We start from the raw sequence: 16,142 nt of genomic DNA, 5'->3' as shown, positions 1-16,142 counted from the left end.
GTTCCCAAAAACTCCACAAAAAAAATATTTTCACCTGCTAAACGCTGAAGCTTGACAAAACATCTATCCTAAAATAGTGTATTGACAGATACCACTATTTGCATCTTGGGCCAGAAATAAAAAACCAATAGCTGGAAGCTTTAAAAATGCTAGTGTGCATGTCTCCCTTACTTCAGGATATACCAAATTATGGGCACCTTAAAGTAGAACTTATGAAAACATTAACTATTTAATCCTTATGCCACTTGTGATAAATAAAAATTAAAGTACAGGCAAATGTCATACATCCCAGGAGTCTTCAGGAGAGGCTTTCAGCTGAGCACCCATCTGCATGCCTGTCTGAGCCAAGAGCAGATTACTGGAAGTAAATGCTACAAGAATCAAATGCCTTTACTCAAGATGGTTAGAGCAGAAATTCAGATGTTTTTCAGTTATTTCTCAGCAAAATAAAGCATGGACACATGGATGTATTAGTTTGCTTTGAATATTTAAAATGAATCCAATTTTTTAGGTGCCAAGAAGCAGTTGAGCTTTAAGGCCATCATAGTAGGTAAAGTTCAGGAACCTCTATACATATAACACCTTCCTAACAGTCACATGCCAGACTTCTGACAGGCAAAGCATCCGAGTAGTGTCAGGTTGCCCCAAGTACACACACTCTATTAGCCCATAACAAACAGCATTGTTCAATAGGAACATGCAGGCAAGGTTTAGACCGCCCGAACACATTTTCCTCAGCAACTTCTCTTGTAACACTACACTAATTACCAAAGAAGCTATCCAAAAGTTAACATGTTTTAAAACTGCAGACATTTGTCAGAGTGAATTTAATAAAGGCAAAAAAGCTGCAGAAATAGTTTTGATCATTTTATTTGAACAAGAACTAGGAACAAAAATGTCAAGTCTTCATCTTTGCAATAGATTGATTATTCATGTATTCCTCGACCAGAGACTCCATCTATAATAAAAAGGAAACAAGTATTAGTGTTTACAACCAAAACCAACTGCATCAGTTTCAGTAAACTTTCACTGTCAAATCAACATTTTCTGCAGGCATAAGATGCAGATTTTTCTGCACAGGTGTTACTTTCAGCAACACTAAGGTGCTTTGAGGTTTCTTCAGGGGTGCCTTGGAAAAAGATCTAAAACAAATTGCAAAAATTTGTATACAAGCTAGTGGGTAGATAAAGCCTGCCTTTTAGTTACACAAATTCACAGGTTCATTGTGCACCATTATGCCCTTCTAGCCGCTGGCATCCTGAGAACCAATGACCTCAGTTGAAGATCAGCTGCCTGCACAGCACCATAGTTTTACCCTCCCCTGCCATTCTCCATCAGTGCTGGGGTAACATTAGCTCAGTGGGAGAATAGAAACACTGGAATACTAGTTGGTACTAATGTGCAAACGTGTATTTGCTTTGGAAGAATAAACCACCTCTAATGTTGGGTGTCCTACATGTGCGGATGTTGCTGCGTTCTATTAGAATAGTTTCACATTTTTGAATGGGGTGCTTTTAAAATGATAGAATGGGGTGCCTCAAGACTCAATTTCAAAGGGTGCCTTGGGACTGTCCCTCAATTTTTCAATCAAAGCACCCTTTAAAATTATGAACACTGGAAAGGCCAACCCCTTGCCTCACTGACTTAGGCTGGCCATACATGTGTAAATGTTTGGAGAATTTATGTATGAAAGTTGTTCAAAAGTGGTTGAGTGTAAAAGTAATTTCTGAATGAACCACATACACTGGCTGAAAATCAATTTGAATGAGTTTTCCTTCCTGCCCCTTCACATTTCCTGTCATGGCTGTTGAAAATCAATTTGACCCCACTAACAATTAGAAAACCAAACAAATTCTTGAAACAAATCTATGTGTATGGCCAGCTTCAATCTGCTTAGAGACTGCCTACATTGCAACATTCAGCTTTATAGTATGATAACTGGTAAATGGCCATCTGGGCACCTTAGTGTATGCTCATTACAAGCCAATATTCACTGGTAGCACAGTATGGTTTTTCAGTAACATTGAAATTTCTAAATGCAAAAAGGTTTTTTAAAGTCCTCACTTTGCAAACTCCAGTATACACATGCAATCAGTATCAGAGCCATCAGTAATAGAATGTGTCCTCATGACTGAATCAGACAGGGATAACAAGCATCATTGGCTCTCAACACAAGTGTAATACACAGCACAATTACCTGACATTGCTTGAGTGGTCATCTCCCTGCTTGCTGGACTGACATCCACTGCCAGGCTTTCATCCTCCTGAAACAGGACAGAACTGGTAAGGCAAGGAATCCACACAATTTCTAACATGAGCAAAAGGGTGCCAATCAGAGCAGGAGTTTATCGTCAGTTATCGCATCTGACGGCACTTCCTATATCCTGAACCTCATCATGTGACACCACAAAAAGCCACACAAAACAGGCTCTGGTTTCAGTTAGTGTTTGCCAGCTTCCTACATCTCAGTACTGTAAAATTGCAAGACCTTAGTTTCTTTGCTCCACCAACAGCCCTAACCACTATATTTAGATTATGGGACAACTTTTCTGGGGGGAACTGACATCCTCTGACACCAATAGTAATCACTGCTAATAAAAAGCATGGACACTATGTACTTTTATTTAGCTCCTACTATTGTGAATTAGTATCACTGAAGTCTGATTAACACACCTGTGATTGGTTACTAGAGTAACAGCTTACCCAACTGTGTCCCAAGATTCTCAATAGGGCTTTATTATGCATTTTACCTGTGGTTTTATACATTTTTAAATTGAAAAATATGTTACTGTAGTCCACCACAATCCTCTAAATATCTTCTTGAGTAATGCACCCCCAGGTTATATACATGGGGGGACCTGACATCCTCAGTGACACCAATAGTGATCACTGCTAATGAAAAAGCATGTACACATTAAAGCATTTAAACGGTCAATTGTTGATTGTGTTTTCTGTCAGGTGGAGCATACAGTGTCCATGCTTTTCATTAGCAGTGATCACTATAGGTGTCACTGAGGATGTCAGTTCCCCCAGTGTCAGGAAGCCTGCTGCAATCCTGCTACAAGTCACTGACTGCCACCACAACTAGTAAAAAAAATCCCAGTATACATACTGCCATTTGTGTATATACAACTCAACCCAATTTACACGTATTGGGATTTTTGCAAAGACATGTAGCAGAATAATTTTGGCCTAAATTTGATGAAATTTTATTTACTGGACATGTTTAATATCAAAATGTCACAAATACTCTCAAAATTGTCAGTTTTATTGTGCAAATAAAAACACAGGTGATCCAATATCACTGAAAGAAAGGTGTGTGGGGGGGACATACATTTCGTTTGGGTGCAGTGTTGCACAACTGTGCAATTATCTGTTAAACATAGTGCTGTAATGCAAAAAAAAAAAAAAATGGCCTGGTCAGGAAGGGGGGTAAATGCTCTGGAGGGCAGGTGGTTAATCAAGATGGCCACCTCCACAGTGTAGAACAAAGCATGGCAGATCCATGACAGGAAGTTTACGGCTGGAAGACTATTCAATACTGGCGACTAACCTTGTGCCCTTTCCCTGACTTTTTGGTTCTAGCTTCCAGAGCTCAGTTACTCTTTAAAGCCAGTAGCAGTTTATGCAATACCAATCAAAAAACTTACCACAATTGTAAACAGCCAGATCTGAGACTAGAAACTCCATACTGTTAGACCTGAAACAAATTAAGATGCTTTTTATTCAAATATTGGAATTTCAGAAAGCTCTATACCATTTAAGTAGAGAATTAAACCAGCTATGCAGCAAAAACATTTCTAATGAATGCTATAGAACTGGGTGTGCTCAGAAGTACCCTTCTCACCACCTGCAATCTGACGGTAATTCCAGCTTATTTTAGGTTAATTTCATCACAGCACACCTTGTACCTGCCCAAGTTCAGGTCTCCACATCAGTCTGCCAGAAAAGCCATGTACAGACCTCTCCATGTGAGGATCAGGGACAGTTCTGTGTCTATGTCATGTATACTATAAGCATGATATATATTTTCCTGCAGGCAAGTTACATATTTACCATTTTCAGCCAGCAAGCTTAATGCAAGACAAGTCTAAATTGTGTAATCTGGCAAAGATCTTACCCACAATTCAATTACATGTGATGGCAATATTCAGTGTTTATATATCACTGCACAATTAACAGTGAATACAAGTTATGACCTTGATTAATAGGAGGGGAAATATACCTTTAAACCAGGAATGGTGTGGCTGGGCATTCAAGTGTTCATTATGTAGGTTCCTGCAAATAAAAGTCCATTACTAGAAGTCCATTGACCACTGGCTTAACATAGGCAACACTGGGCCCCCCTAACATCAAAGGAAACACTGGCTTAAATTGGGTCATCTAACTTCCTGGCTATAAAAAGCAAGTAAACAGTCTTAAATATTGTTTAATAATGTTACCCGTGTATAAACTAGCATTCCTACTGTCAGGAAAAAGATCACTTGACCACTGGCACATTGTAGCAGACAAGCTTCACCCCCAACACACAAGAGGCAGGGTTGTAGAGTAACCTCCAGAACATGTCTATTTTGGGTGGGAAACTTCTAGAAACCTGAACCTGCCAATAAGTCTATGTACAGCTCTTACACCATGACACCAACAGAACTGTTTAGATCCAATTGAACTTTCCTGCTCCCATCTCCTATATTCATGCTGAACAGAAGTAGCCACCCAAAAGTTCTAGTTTTTGTACATACAGCTAACATGATCAATGTGCCATCTGCAACACCCAACAGGTCACTTCATTCCTGAACCCTTTTAATTGATAAGAGTCCTGCTACCCAGTCCAATAGATCTTCCAGCTCAGGTGAAGGAACGTTTTGCCAACCCTAAATATTGGCAACTTCTATAAGGGATGATTTCTACCCACCATGACAGGTGTGATGCTTCCTTTGCTTTTCTGAACCTGAACCATCTAATCCAACATACAGCATTACAGTCAAAGGGCAAAATTAAGTGGTTGAGTCCACCATTGCATAACCAAGCCAGGCTTACACATTTTGATGGACTGGCATATCTTTCTGCCAAAACAGCAAGTCTAAATAAAATCAGATACATACCATCATCCTGGGGTCATTTCTGCTACACTTCCCATGATGCTCATGTGCCTGTTAAAACAAATTGACAAGTTCTGTCAATCACTGCAATGTAAGAAAAACAGACCAAAAGTTGACAGTTTAACACTTAACCTGAAAATCGCTAAATAAAAACCCCGAGGGCCAAGTCACCCCATTTTGCAGTGTTTAATGTGCATTGCATTAAGGTGGCCCATTTGGCTGTGCTGCCAGATGAACCAAAAAGGTGCATGTGGTGTTTTCACCAGCACCACGATATGTGAAGTATTGAGAAGACGCATTGCGGTACTATTCACAATCACAGCTCCAAAGCAATGTAGCATAGTGGGAACAAGGCTTAATAGTTCTCACCACACAAACATAGAAGTGTGACCAGAGCAGTCTCTTGTAACAAAGTACCCGACACCAAGAAGACCTACAAGAGTCTAAATATACCAGAAAGTAGGGATATGCCAATAAAGGTATAGGCGTCGATACAGATACTAGTATCAAGTACTTACAAAAATGTTCCCAATGGCCAAAACCAATACTTTGTATATGGATGCAGATTGCACTACAAAGTATGCAAGTCACTGTAAACATGTGACTTGTACAGGAATGTGGTACAATTCCTGTCCAAATCGCACACAGGTCCCCATTGCTCCTGTATGAACCCAGGTGCTAACCAAACAGAAGCCATCTAGCCTGTACAGTCAGCCATGCAAGGAGAGGAGAGAAAGCTGGGAGGATTTCAAATCCTAGACCTGTGAAGCAGCTTACTTTGACAGTATGAATTGGTGCAGGGATGTTTCTGGCACCGCTCTTGTGTGATCTCTGGCTATGACAAGTCTGGGTTCACACAGGAGCAGTGGGGAAACCGCATGTGATTTAGACAGGAATCACAGCATTGCTGTTCAACTTGCATGCCATTCTTTGTAGTGAGATGTGTCCATACATTTTGTAGGGGCACAAATTGTGCCACAAAGTATTGGTATTCAATAAAAAAAAAGGTATCGGTGCATCCCTACCAGAAAGGTATGAACAGTCAAGACCAGTCCCTGATCTTCAGAAGTGGATACTGAGTACTGATCTCCAGGTAAAATACCTGGACTGGATTCACCAGGATGGAAGAGTGCCGACAGGCAAAATCCTATCCAGCTAGTCACCTCCAACATAGCAGCCTCTCAACCTTTTCAACAGAGGAACCCTTGAAATAGCAGTTTAGTCTCAGGGAACCCCTGAAAAATGGCTAGATCTACAATTCACAATATTAGTGTGATGGGCAGTGGGAAGAATGCTCCTTACATTTGTGATCATTGGGAAGAATCACCCCCTTACAGATGGTGAGAAAGATAAACTGTCAGTGGGAACATCTGAGGCAGAAATGGCTCAGGGAGCCCCTAGCAACCTGTGGAGGAACTCCAGAGTTCCATGGAACCCTGCTCTATAGCAGGCTGTACGATACAAGTTTGATGCACACAAAAGTTTGATTTTTTTAATAGAAACCTCCACATCACAAGTACTGTAGCAGGCAATGAGAATTGCCTGTGTGCCCCAGCCAGCCATAGTCTGTTCCAAGTCTCAGCCGGTTTAGCAGGGACCAGCAGAGATTAGACCAACGTATTGGCAGGCAGAATGTAACAAAGTTAGTTGATTGATCAACTTGGGTACAGCCAACCTGTTAGATTTTACATGCGATTATTGCTAACAGCTATTATAGCCACTAGCAGTAATCACTGTACACTGGCAGGGACTGCTCTCCCCCATAAGGAGAATACAATGGCTCTGTAGAAGTGACCCCTCCCCCCATAAACACTGACTTTATAGCCAGCTTAAGAAAATGAATATTGCATGGCTGGTTATACACATTCCAACCTTGGGAAAGAAAGCTGACCATACACTATACAGCTTGTTAACCACTTGCCCTCCATAGGCTTTACCCCCTTCCTGACCAGGCCATTTTTTTGCATTATGGTGATACACTACTTTAGCTGACAATTGCTCTGTCATGCAACACTGCACCAAAATGAAATTTAAATCAGGCCACAGATGGGGCAAAAACCGGCCAGGTTAAAAAAAAAAAAAAAAAAGAAAAAAGAAAAAAAATTGGGTTTTCAATCGGCTGACGTTACCACCATTGGTAAAAAAAAAGGGCTGATTTTCATCCCGTCTATGGCCGGCAAATATAATAGCAGTGTCCCTGCAGAGAGCTCAGCTAATATATTTGACATTTAAAAGTATAGCAAAGTTGCAACATTGTATCTATTTGTATCCATTTTGGATACAGATACAATGTTGCAACTGCAATACTTTTAAATGTCAAATATTGGTGTCCCTGCAGAGAGCTCCACTATTATATTTGACATTTAAAAGTATTGCAGTTGCAACATTGTATCTATTTGTATTCAAATAGAAACATCTGAATCTGAAATGGATACAGATGTTCTCTCCTTGCATGTCACAGCTCATGCGCATTTTTTTAATTGGTAAAAAGATAAACCGATCTGCCCATCATTGTCATGAAAATCAGCCATTTTCCAACATAACCGATTAAAAAAAAAAAAAAAGTGTAAAAAAAAATCAAATTGTCAAATTCTGCTACATGTCTGCTAAAAAGACCAATACATGTAAATTGGTTTATGTGAAAGTTAGGGTTTACAAATGGTGGTATATACACTTTAACACCAATTGCAGCAATGAGCAACTTATTGCAGGACTCAGTGACACCAATAGTAATCACTGCTAATAAAAAGCATGGACACTATGTACTTTTCTTTAGCTCCTACTATTGTCGATTAGTATCACTGAAGTCTGATTAACACCTGTGATTGGTTACTATAGTAACAGTTTACCCAACTGTGCCCCAAGATTCTCAATAGGGCTTTATTATGCATTTTACCTGTGGTTTTATACATTTTTAAATTGAAAAATATGTTACTGTAGTCATCCTCCACAATACTCTATAAATATCTTCTTGAGTAATGCACCCCCAGGATACAAACGTGGGGGGACCCGACATCCTCAGTGACACTAACAGTGATCACTGCTAATGAAAAAGCATGGACACAAAATCATTTAAACTGTCAATTGTTGATTGTGTTTTCTGTCAGGTGGAGCATACAGTGTCCATGCTTTTCATTAGCAGTGATCACTATAGGTGTCACTGAGGATGTCAGTGACCCCAGTGTCAGGAAGCCTGCTGCAATCCTGCTACAAGTCACTGACTGCCACCACAACTAGTAAAAAAAATCCCAGTATACATACTGCCATTTGTGTATATATAACTCAACCCAATTAACACATATTGGGATTTTTTTGCAAAGACATGTAGCAGAATAATTTTGGCCTAAATTTGATGAAATTTTATTTAAAAATTTTTACTGGACATGTTTAATATCAAACTGTCACAAATACTCAAAATTGTCAGTTTTATTGTGCAAAACAAAATGCACAGGTGATCAAATATCACTGAAAGAAAGGTGTGTGTGGGGGGGGGGACATACATTTCGTTTGGGTGCAGTGTTGCACAACTGTGCAATTGTCTGTTAGACAGTGCTGTAATGCAAAAACAAAAAAAATGGCCTGGTCAGGAAGGGGGGGGGTAAATGCTCTGGAGGGCAGGTGGTTAATCAAGATAGCCACCTCCACAGTGTAGAACAAAGCATGGCAGATCCATGACAGGAAGTTTACTGCTGGAAGACTATTCAATACTGGCGACTAACCTTGTGCCCTTTCCCTGACTTTTTGGTTCTAGCTTCCAGAGCTCAGTTACTCTTTAAAGCCAGTAGCAGTTTATGCAATACCAATTAAAAAAAACAAAACAAAAAAACAAAAAAAAAAAACTTACCACAATTGTAAACAGCCAGATCTGAGACTAGAAACTCCGTACTGTTAGACCTGAAACAAATTAAGATGCTTTTTATTAATATTGGAATTTCAGAAAGCTCTATACCATTTAAGTAGAGAATTAAACCAGCTATGCAGCAAAAACATTTCTAATGAATGCTATAGAACTGGGTGTGCTCAGAAGTACCCTTCTCACCACCTGCAATCTGACGGTAATTCCAGCTTATTTTAGGTTAATTTCATCACAGCACACCTTGTACCTGCCCAAGTTCAGGTCTCCACATCAGTCTGCCAGAAAAGCCATGTACAGACCTCTCCATGTGAGGATCAGGGACAGTTCTGTGTCTATGTCATGTATACTACAAGCATGATATATATTTTCCTGCAGGTAAGTTACATATTTGCCATTTTCAGCCAGCAAGCTTAATGCAAGACAAGTCTAAATTGTGTAATCTGGCAAAGATCTTACCCACAATTCAATTGCATGTGATGGCAATATTCAGTGTTTATATATCACTGCACAATTAACTTTGAATACAAGTTATGACCTTGAATGACAAATACAGGGGAAATATACCTTTAAACCAGGAATGGTGTGGCTGGGCATTCAAGTGTTCATTATGTAGATTCCTGCAAAGAAAAGTCCATTACTAGAAGTCCATTGACCACTGGCTTAACATAGGCAACACTGGGCCCCCCTAACATCAAAGGCAACACTGGCTTAAATGGGGTCACCTAATTTCCTGTCTATACAAAGCAAGTAAACAGTCTTAATATTGTTTAACAATGTTACCTGTGTATAAACTAGCATTCCTACTGTCAGGAAAAAGATCACTTGACCACTGGCACATTGCAGCCGATTAGCTTCACCCCCAGCACACAAGAGGCAGGGTTGTAGAGTAACCTCCAGAACATGTCTATTTTGGGAGGGAAACTTCTAGAAACCTGAACCTGCCAATGAGTATGTACAGCTCTTATACCATGACACCAACAGAACTGTTTAGATTCAATTGAACTTTCCTGCTCCCATCTCCTATATTCATGCTGAACAGAAGTAGCCACCCAAAAGTTCTAGTTTTCGTACATACAGCTAACATGATCAATGTGCCATCTGCAACACCCAACAGGTCACTTCATTCCTGAACCCTTTTAATTGATAAGAGTCCTGCTACCCAGTCGAATAGATCTTCCAGCTCAGGTGAAGGAACGTTTTGCCAACCCAAAATGTTGCCAACTTCTATAAGGGATGATTTCTACCCACCATGACAGGTGTGGTGCTTCCTTTGCTTTTCTGAACACTTTGATTTAAGGTGCTCCCATAGGCCCCCTGATGTATACCTCTGCAAAGATTGATTTTTCAATCAAACCCTACCCCATGATAAAACCAGCCCAAAATCCACACCCCTTGGACAGCCAGTATTCTGCATCTTTGCATCTGTTAGCAACAGGAATAGACTAGGGAGAAAGTGGAGATCAAGTATGTGCAGCCAGTGGGACCAACACAGAAATGAACCTGAACCATCTAATCCAACATACAGCATTACAGTCAAAGGGCAAAATTAAGTGGTTGAGTCCACCAATGCATAACCAAGCCAGGCTTACACATTTTGATGGACTGGTATATCTTTCTGCCAAAACAGCAAGTCTAAATAAAATCAGATACATACCATCATCCTGGGGTCATTTCTGCTACACTTCCCATGATGCTCATGTGCCTGTTAAAACAAATTGACAAGTTCTGTCAATCACTGCAATGTAAGAAAAACAGACCAAAAGTTGACAGTTAACGCTTAACTTGAAATCACTAAATAAAAACCGAGGGCCAAGTCACCCCATTTTGCAGTGTTTAATGTGCATTGCATTAAGGTGGCCCATTTGGCTGTGCTGCCAGATGAACCAAAAAGGTGCATGTGGCGTTTTCACCAGCACCACGATATGTGATGTATTGAGAAGACATATTGCAGTACTATTCACAATCACAGCTCCAAAGCAATGTAGCATAGTGTTAACAAGGCCCAATCGTTCTCACCACACCAACATAGAAGTGTGACCAGAGCAGTCTCTTGTAACAAAGTATCTGACACCAAGAAGACCTACAAGAGTCTACATTTTTCAGAAAGTAGGGATATGCCAATAAAGGTATAGGTGTCGATACAGATACTAGTATCAAGTACTTACAAAAATGTTCCCAATGGCCAAAACCAATACTTTGGAGTGCAATTTGCATCCATACACAAAGTATGCAAGTCACACCGTAAACATGTGACTTGTACAGGAATGTGGTACAATTCCTGTCCAAATCACATGCAGGTCCCCATTGCTCCTGTATGAACCCAGGTGCTAACCAAACAGAAGCCATCTAGCCTGTACAGTCAGCCATGCAAGGAGAGTAGAGAAAGCCGGGAGGATTTCAAATCCTAGACCTGTGAAGCAGCTTACTTTGACAGTATGAATTTGTGCAGGGATGTTTCCGGCACCGCTCGTGTGATCTCGGCTATGACAAGTCTGGGTTCACACAGGAGCAGTGGGGAAACCGCATGTGATTTGGACAGGAATCACAGCATTGCTGTTCAACTTACATGCCATTCTCTGTCGTGAGATGTGTCCATACATTTTGTATGGACGCAAATTGTGCCACAAAGTATTGGTATTCAATAAAAAAAAAAAAAAAAAAGTGTATCGGTGCATCCCTACCAGAAACATACAGTCAAGACCAGTCCCTGATCTTCAGAAGTGGATACCGAGTACTGATCTCCAGGTAGGGACCAGCAGAGATTAGACCCACATATGGCAGGCAGAATGTAACAAAGTTAGTTGATCAACTTGGGTACAGCCAACCTGTCAGATTTTACATGCGATTATCGCTAGCAGCTATTATAGCCACTAGCAGTAATCACTGTACACTGGCAGGGACTGCTCTTCCCCACCAGGAGAATACAATGGCTCTGTAGAAGTGACCCCTCCCCCCATAAACACTGACTGTACAGCCAGCTTAAGAAAATTAATATTGCATGGCTGGTTATACACATTCCAACCTTGGGAAAGAAAGCAGACCATACACATTACAGAATGTTAACCACTTGCCCTCCAGAGGCTTTACCCCCTTCCTGACCAGGCCATTTTTTGCATTATGGCAATACACTACTTTAGCTGACAATTGCTTGGTCATGCAATGCTGCACCCAAATTAAATGTAAAGCAGGCCACAGACTGGGCGAAAACCATCTGTGTTGTGACGTTACCACCATTGGTAAAAAAAAAAGGCTGATTTTCGGCCCGTCTACGGCCGGCAAGTATAATAGCGGTGTCCCTGCAGAGAGCTCCACTATTATATTTGACATTTAAGAGTATAGCAAAGTTGCAACATTGTATCTATTTGTATCCATTTCAGATACAGATGTTTCTATTTAGATACAGATACAATGTTGCAACCGCAACACTTTTAAATATCAAATATAATAGTGGAGCTCTGTAGGGACACCCTGCTATTTGACATTTAAAAATATTGCGGTTGCAACATTGTATCTATTTGTATCCAAATAGAAACATCTGTATCCAAAATGGATAGAGATGTTTGTTTTCTTCTTGCAGGTCATGGCTCATGCGCATTTTTTTCAATTGGTAAAAACGGCCGATTTGCCCATCATTGCCATGAAAATCAGCCAGTTTTTTTCCCAACATAACCGATTAAAAAAAGTGTCAAAATCACAAAAATGGCCGACAAATTCACCCACTAACGATCCAAAAATCGGCCAATTATACTTCCGGACAAATTTTCATCCCATCTATGGCCTGCATAAGCCTTTCCCTGAAACAGCTTTCTTTCAGTGGTATTTGAGTGCCTGTGCATTTAATTTTTGCTATAAACAAAAAGCCCCAACTATGTTGAGAATATTTTTCACTTTATTAAACATGGCCAGAAAAAAAAAAAAAAAAAAAAAAAAAAAAGTAAAAAATCAAATAGTCAAATTCTGCAATAGGTCTTTGCTAAAAAAAAAAAAATTCCTAATACGTGCACATTGGTTTATGTGAAAGTTAGTCTACAAATGGTGGTATATACACAAAGGATTTTTTTTCTTTTACACCAATTGCAGCGATCAGCAACTTATTGCAGGACTGTGGCTGACAATCTGACAGTGGGGGGAAATGACTCACTGACATCAATACAGTGATCAGTGCTAATAAAAAGCACTGACACTACTAACGGCACTGGGCAGGAAGGGGTTAACATCTGGGACAATCAAAGGGTTAACTGCAGTTTTACATAAGGTAGGCACACCACTGTGTGCTCTGCTATGCACAGAAGTGTGCAGGAGCCGACAGGAGAGAACTATTGTTTACAGTTCTCTCCCTCCATTGGTAATAATCCTAGATCACTGGGTGCTGGTGAGTAACCAGCAGACGGGACCTGGCGATTGACAGCTGAGGCCATGAATAGTGTATGCACCCCTACCCAGAAATACAATATAACACGTTATTTTGCGCACCCATGACACCCTGTAGCATTACTGCTATAAGGCCTCCTAACCCTCTTGTATTGTTGCTGTATTGCCTCCCGTTATATTGTAAAGTGCTGAGCAAATTGTTGGCGCTATATAAATCCTGTAATAATTTTGGGAAGGGGTTAAACCTCTGTACAATCTTTAATTTACCAAAAAGGTATGCAATACAAAGCAAGCATAAAAGCTAGAAAAAAAAACCCTTTATCCCCCCCAACAATAGTGTGGAGCCATGGTGCCTGCAGCTCCCTCTGCCAGGAGTACATACCGATTACTGCAATAATCCCATGTAAAACCCAACAGGCTGCTAGTACCCAAGTTGATCGATCATTCAGCCGGCCCATACATTGAGTCTCAGCTGGTTCCTGCTGACCTGGCCAACATTCAAACAAGTCTATGGCCAGCTTTACATAGCGGTTGTCAGATCTGAAGGAGATTGTATGATCAGATTTGGTGTGTAGTCAGCCTTAGGTCTATCAGTTATATAATACAAGGACCAGCCTGTCTGGATATAAGAAGGAGGTTGTGCACGTTTATCCTCAGATTGTATAGTGTATGGCCAGCCTCACATGACAAAGCCATGCAAGAAAAAACCCTAAACAAAGCAATGTGTATCCGGCTCCATCTACCCTTGCCTTCCACAACCTCTGACCCAGAGATCACATGCCACACACATGGCCACCTCCCAGCAGACTACACACCATGCAATCTGATTGTACAATTCCCTCAAACAGTTGATAGATCTAAAGGGGGTTTTAGACGCATGTACCCAGGGGCGGACTGACAACTCATGGGGCCCCCAGGCAATAGGGGATCAAACTCAAAATAACCTATGAGGGAAAAAAAAAAAAAAGTACCAGGGGCATCTCATGGGGCCCCCTACAGACCCCGGGCCGTGCCCAAGTTTCCAAATGGTCAGTCCGCCCCTGCTTGTACCACAATGGCTGGTCCTAAGGACACTTTATGACGGCCTCTAGCAGTGTTGGTATATATGAATTGAACAATTACATCGGAAGGTGAATGGCCGGCTTTAATGATACAAAGCAGCAAATTATTGGAATGAAATGCGAAGAACTCCATTCCCGGCCTACACTACCACCCCACGTGCAGACAATGGCTCCATATCACTCACCTTCTCCTAGCAGCCATGAGGACATAAGAGAATGCTACACGGCGCGCCTCTCCCTTATAAAGCCCCAAATCCCGCCCTCAATTATCGCGATACCTCCCGCAGCATTCTGGGAGATGTAGTCTTACACTGTCAGCCATTGGCGGTTAATATTATTTAATTCACTTTTTTTCGTACCAGAGACAATTCAGACATTGGAATGTGGCGGCTCCGGGATATGGTGGTGTTTAATATGAATAAACAATCACGAGTAAATTTACATCGTGGGCATCTTGAGCCTGTAGTATTACCGGGTGACCACTGGGTGGCAGTAGATCTCTATGAGAAGAGCGCCGTGTGTTTTGTTATTTGGAAGATTTGTTGAGCAGGACTTTGGTAGTTTGTAGTACTAGAAGTTGGACACCGGGTGGCAGCAGAGCTCTATGTGAAGAGCACCCTGAGGAGAATTTACAAATGGTGGCCATATCCCCTTCAGTAAATGATCAGTTTATTTTCCAAATGATCTCTCCTGATAGGAATAATCGTTCTATATTCGATTAGATCAATATGCCACACACAGGGAAGTGAATTTAGATTAGTAGTTAGAGTGTTCCTAAACCCACAACAGTAAAATCAGTCTGTATATGCAGTAAAGCATGCTTGTTATACTCACTGAGGAACCTAAGTAGTCAATCCTCTGCATTGTGTGAAAAGGCCGTTTGATCATGTCTTCTCCGTTCCTCCCCTTTTTCAAGCGACCACCTCTTATCTCCTGATAAGACAGACTGAACGGTAGGAATTTTGCACATGCTCAGTTTGGTGTGTATTGCTAGAGAGGTTATTTTTTTTTTCTTGGAAGAGTGCATGTGATCATCACAGGGCCAATCAGCACTGTCCAGACAGAGGTCAGGGGTTCTGTATCATCCTAGAGCAGAAAGAAAACTCCTACTACAAGCTTCTTTAACCAGTGCTCTGCTGGACACTGATAGAAGTCACAAGACTGCTATAACTGCTGATGAGAAAAGGAAGTTAGCAGTTTATATTTACTAAAATAATTGCATTTCCATGTTATGTGTACTGTGGAAGACCAGATATAGTGAATGCAGGGTCCTGGGAGACCAGATATAGTGAATGCAGGGTCCTGGGAGACCAGATATAGTGAATGCAGGGTCCTGGGAGACCAGATATAGTGAATGCAGGGTCCTGGGTTTAGTAACGCTTTAAGAGATTTATTTTATTTATTACAGGTAGTTATATAGCACTGTACATATACAATATACTGCCAAAGGTATTGGTCCAGCCCTCCAAATCATTGGATTCAGGTGTTCCAATCACCTCCATGGCCACAGATGTATACAATCAAGCACCTAGACATGCAGACTGCTTCTACAAACATTTGTGATAGAATGGGTCGCTCTCAGGAGCTCAGAGAATTCAAGAGTGGTACCGTGATAGGTTGTCACCTTTTGCAATAAGTCCATTCATGAAATTTCCTTGTTACTAAATATTCCACACTCAACTGTTAGTGGTATTATAACAAAGTGGAAGCAACTGGGAACAACAGCAACTCAGCCACCAAGTGGTAGACCGTGTA

General features: G+C 40.9%; 1 long non-coding RNA gene and 3 other non-coding genes across 4 annotated transcripts; all 4 read right to left on the bottom strand.

Annotated features, from left to right (window-relative positions):
- Positions 1-854: 854 nt before the first annotated feature.
- On the bottom strand, positions 855-14,622 carry LOC149458146 (uncharacterized). Its single transcript, XR_016313500.1, has 9 exons — positions 14,573-14,622; positions 10,610-10,657; positions 9,520-9,572; positions 8,944-8,993; positions 5,103-5,150; positions 4,226-4,278; positions 3,651-3,700; positions 2,198-2,264; positions 855-958 (listed from the first exon to the last, which is right to left on the bottom strand). It is a non-coding gene; the product is annotated as an uncharacterized LOC149458146 (long non-coding RNA).
- On the bottom strand, positions 2,331-2,402 carry LOC149458149 (small nucleolar RNA SNORD49). Its single transcript, XR_016313509.1, has one exon. It is a non-coding gene; the product is annotated as a small nucleolar RNA SNORD49 (small nucleolar RNA).
- On the bottom strand, positions 3,827-3,899 carry LOC149458148 (small nucleolar RNA SNORD65). Its single transcript, XR_016313512.1, has one exon. It is a non-coding gene; the product is annotated as a small nucleolar RNA SNORD65 (small nucleolar RNA).
- LOC149458147 (small nucleolar RNA SNORD65) lies at positions 9,118-9,190 on the bottom strand. The gene has a single exon (XR_016313511.1). It is a non-coding gene; the product is annotated as a small nucleolar RNA SNORD65 (small nucleolar RNA).
- Positions 14,623-16,142: the final 1,520 nt, after the last annotated feature.

The sequence above is a fragment of the Staurois parvus genome, unplaced genomic scaffold, assembly GCF_062004578.1.
Source record: "Staurois parvus isolate SC_StPar_1 unplaced genomic scaffold, SC_StPar_1.0 ptg000293l, whole genome shotgun sequence".
Taxonomy (NCBI): domain Eukaryota; kingdom Metazoa; phylum Chordata; class Amphibia; order Anura; family Ranidae; genus Staurois; species Staurois parvus.
The sequence above is the reverse complement of the archived record's forward strand: the minus strand, read 5'-3'. Positions and strand labels throughout refer to the sequence as shown.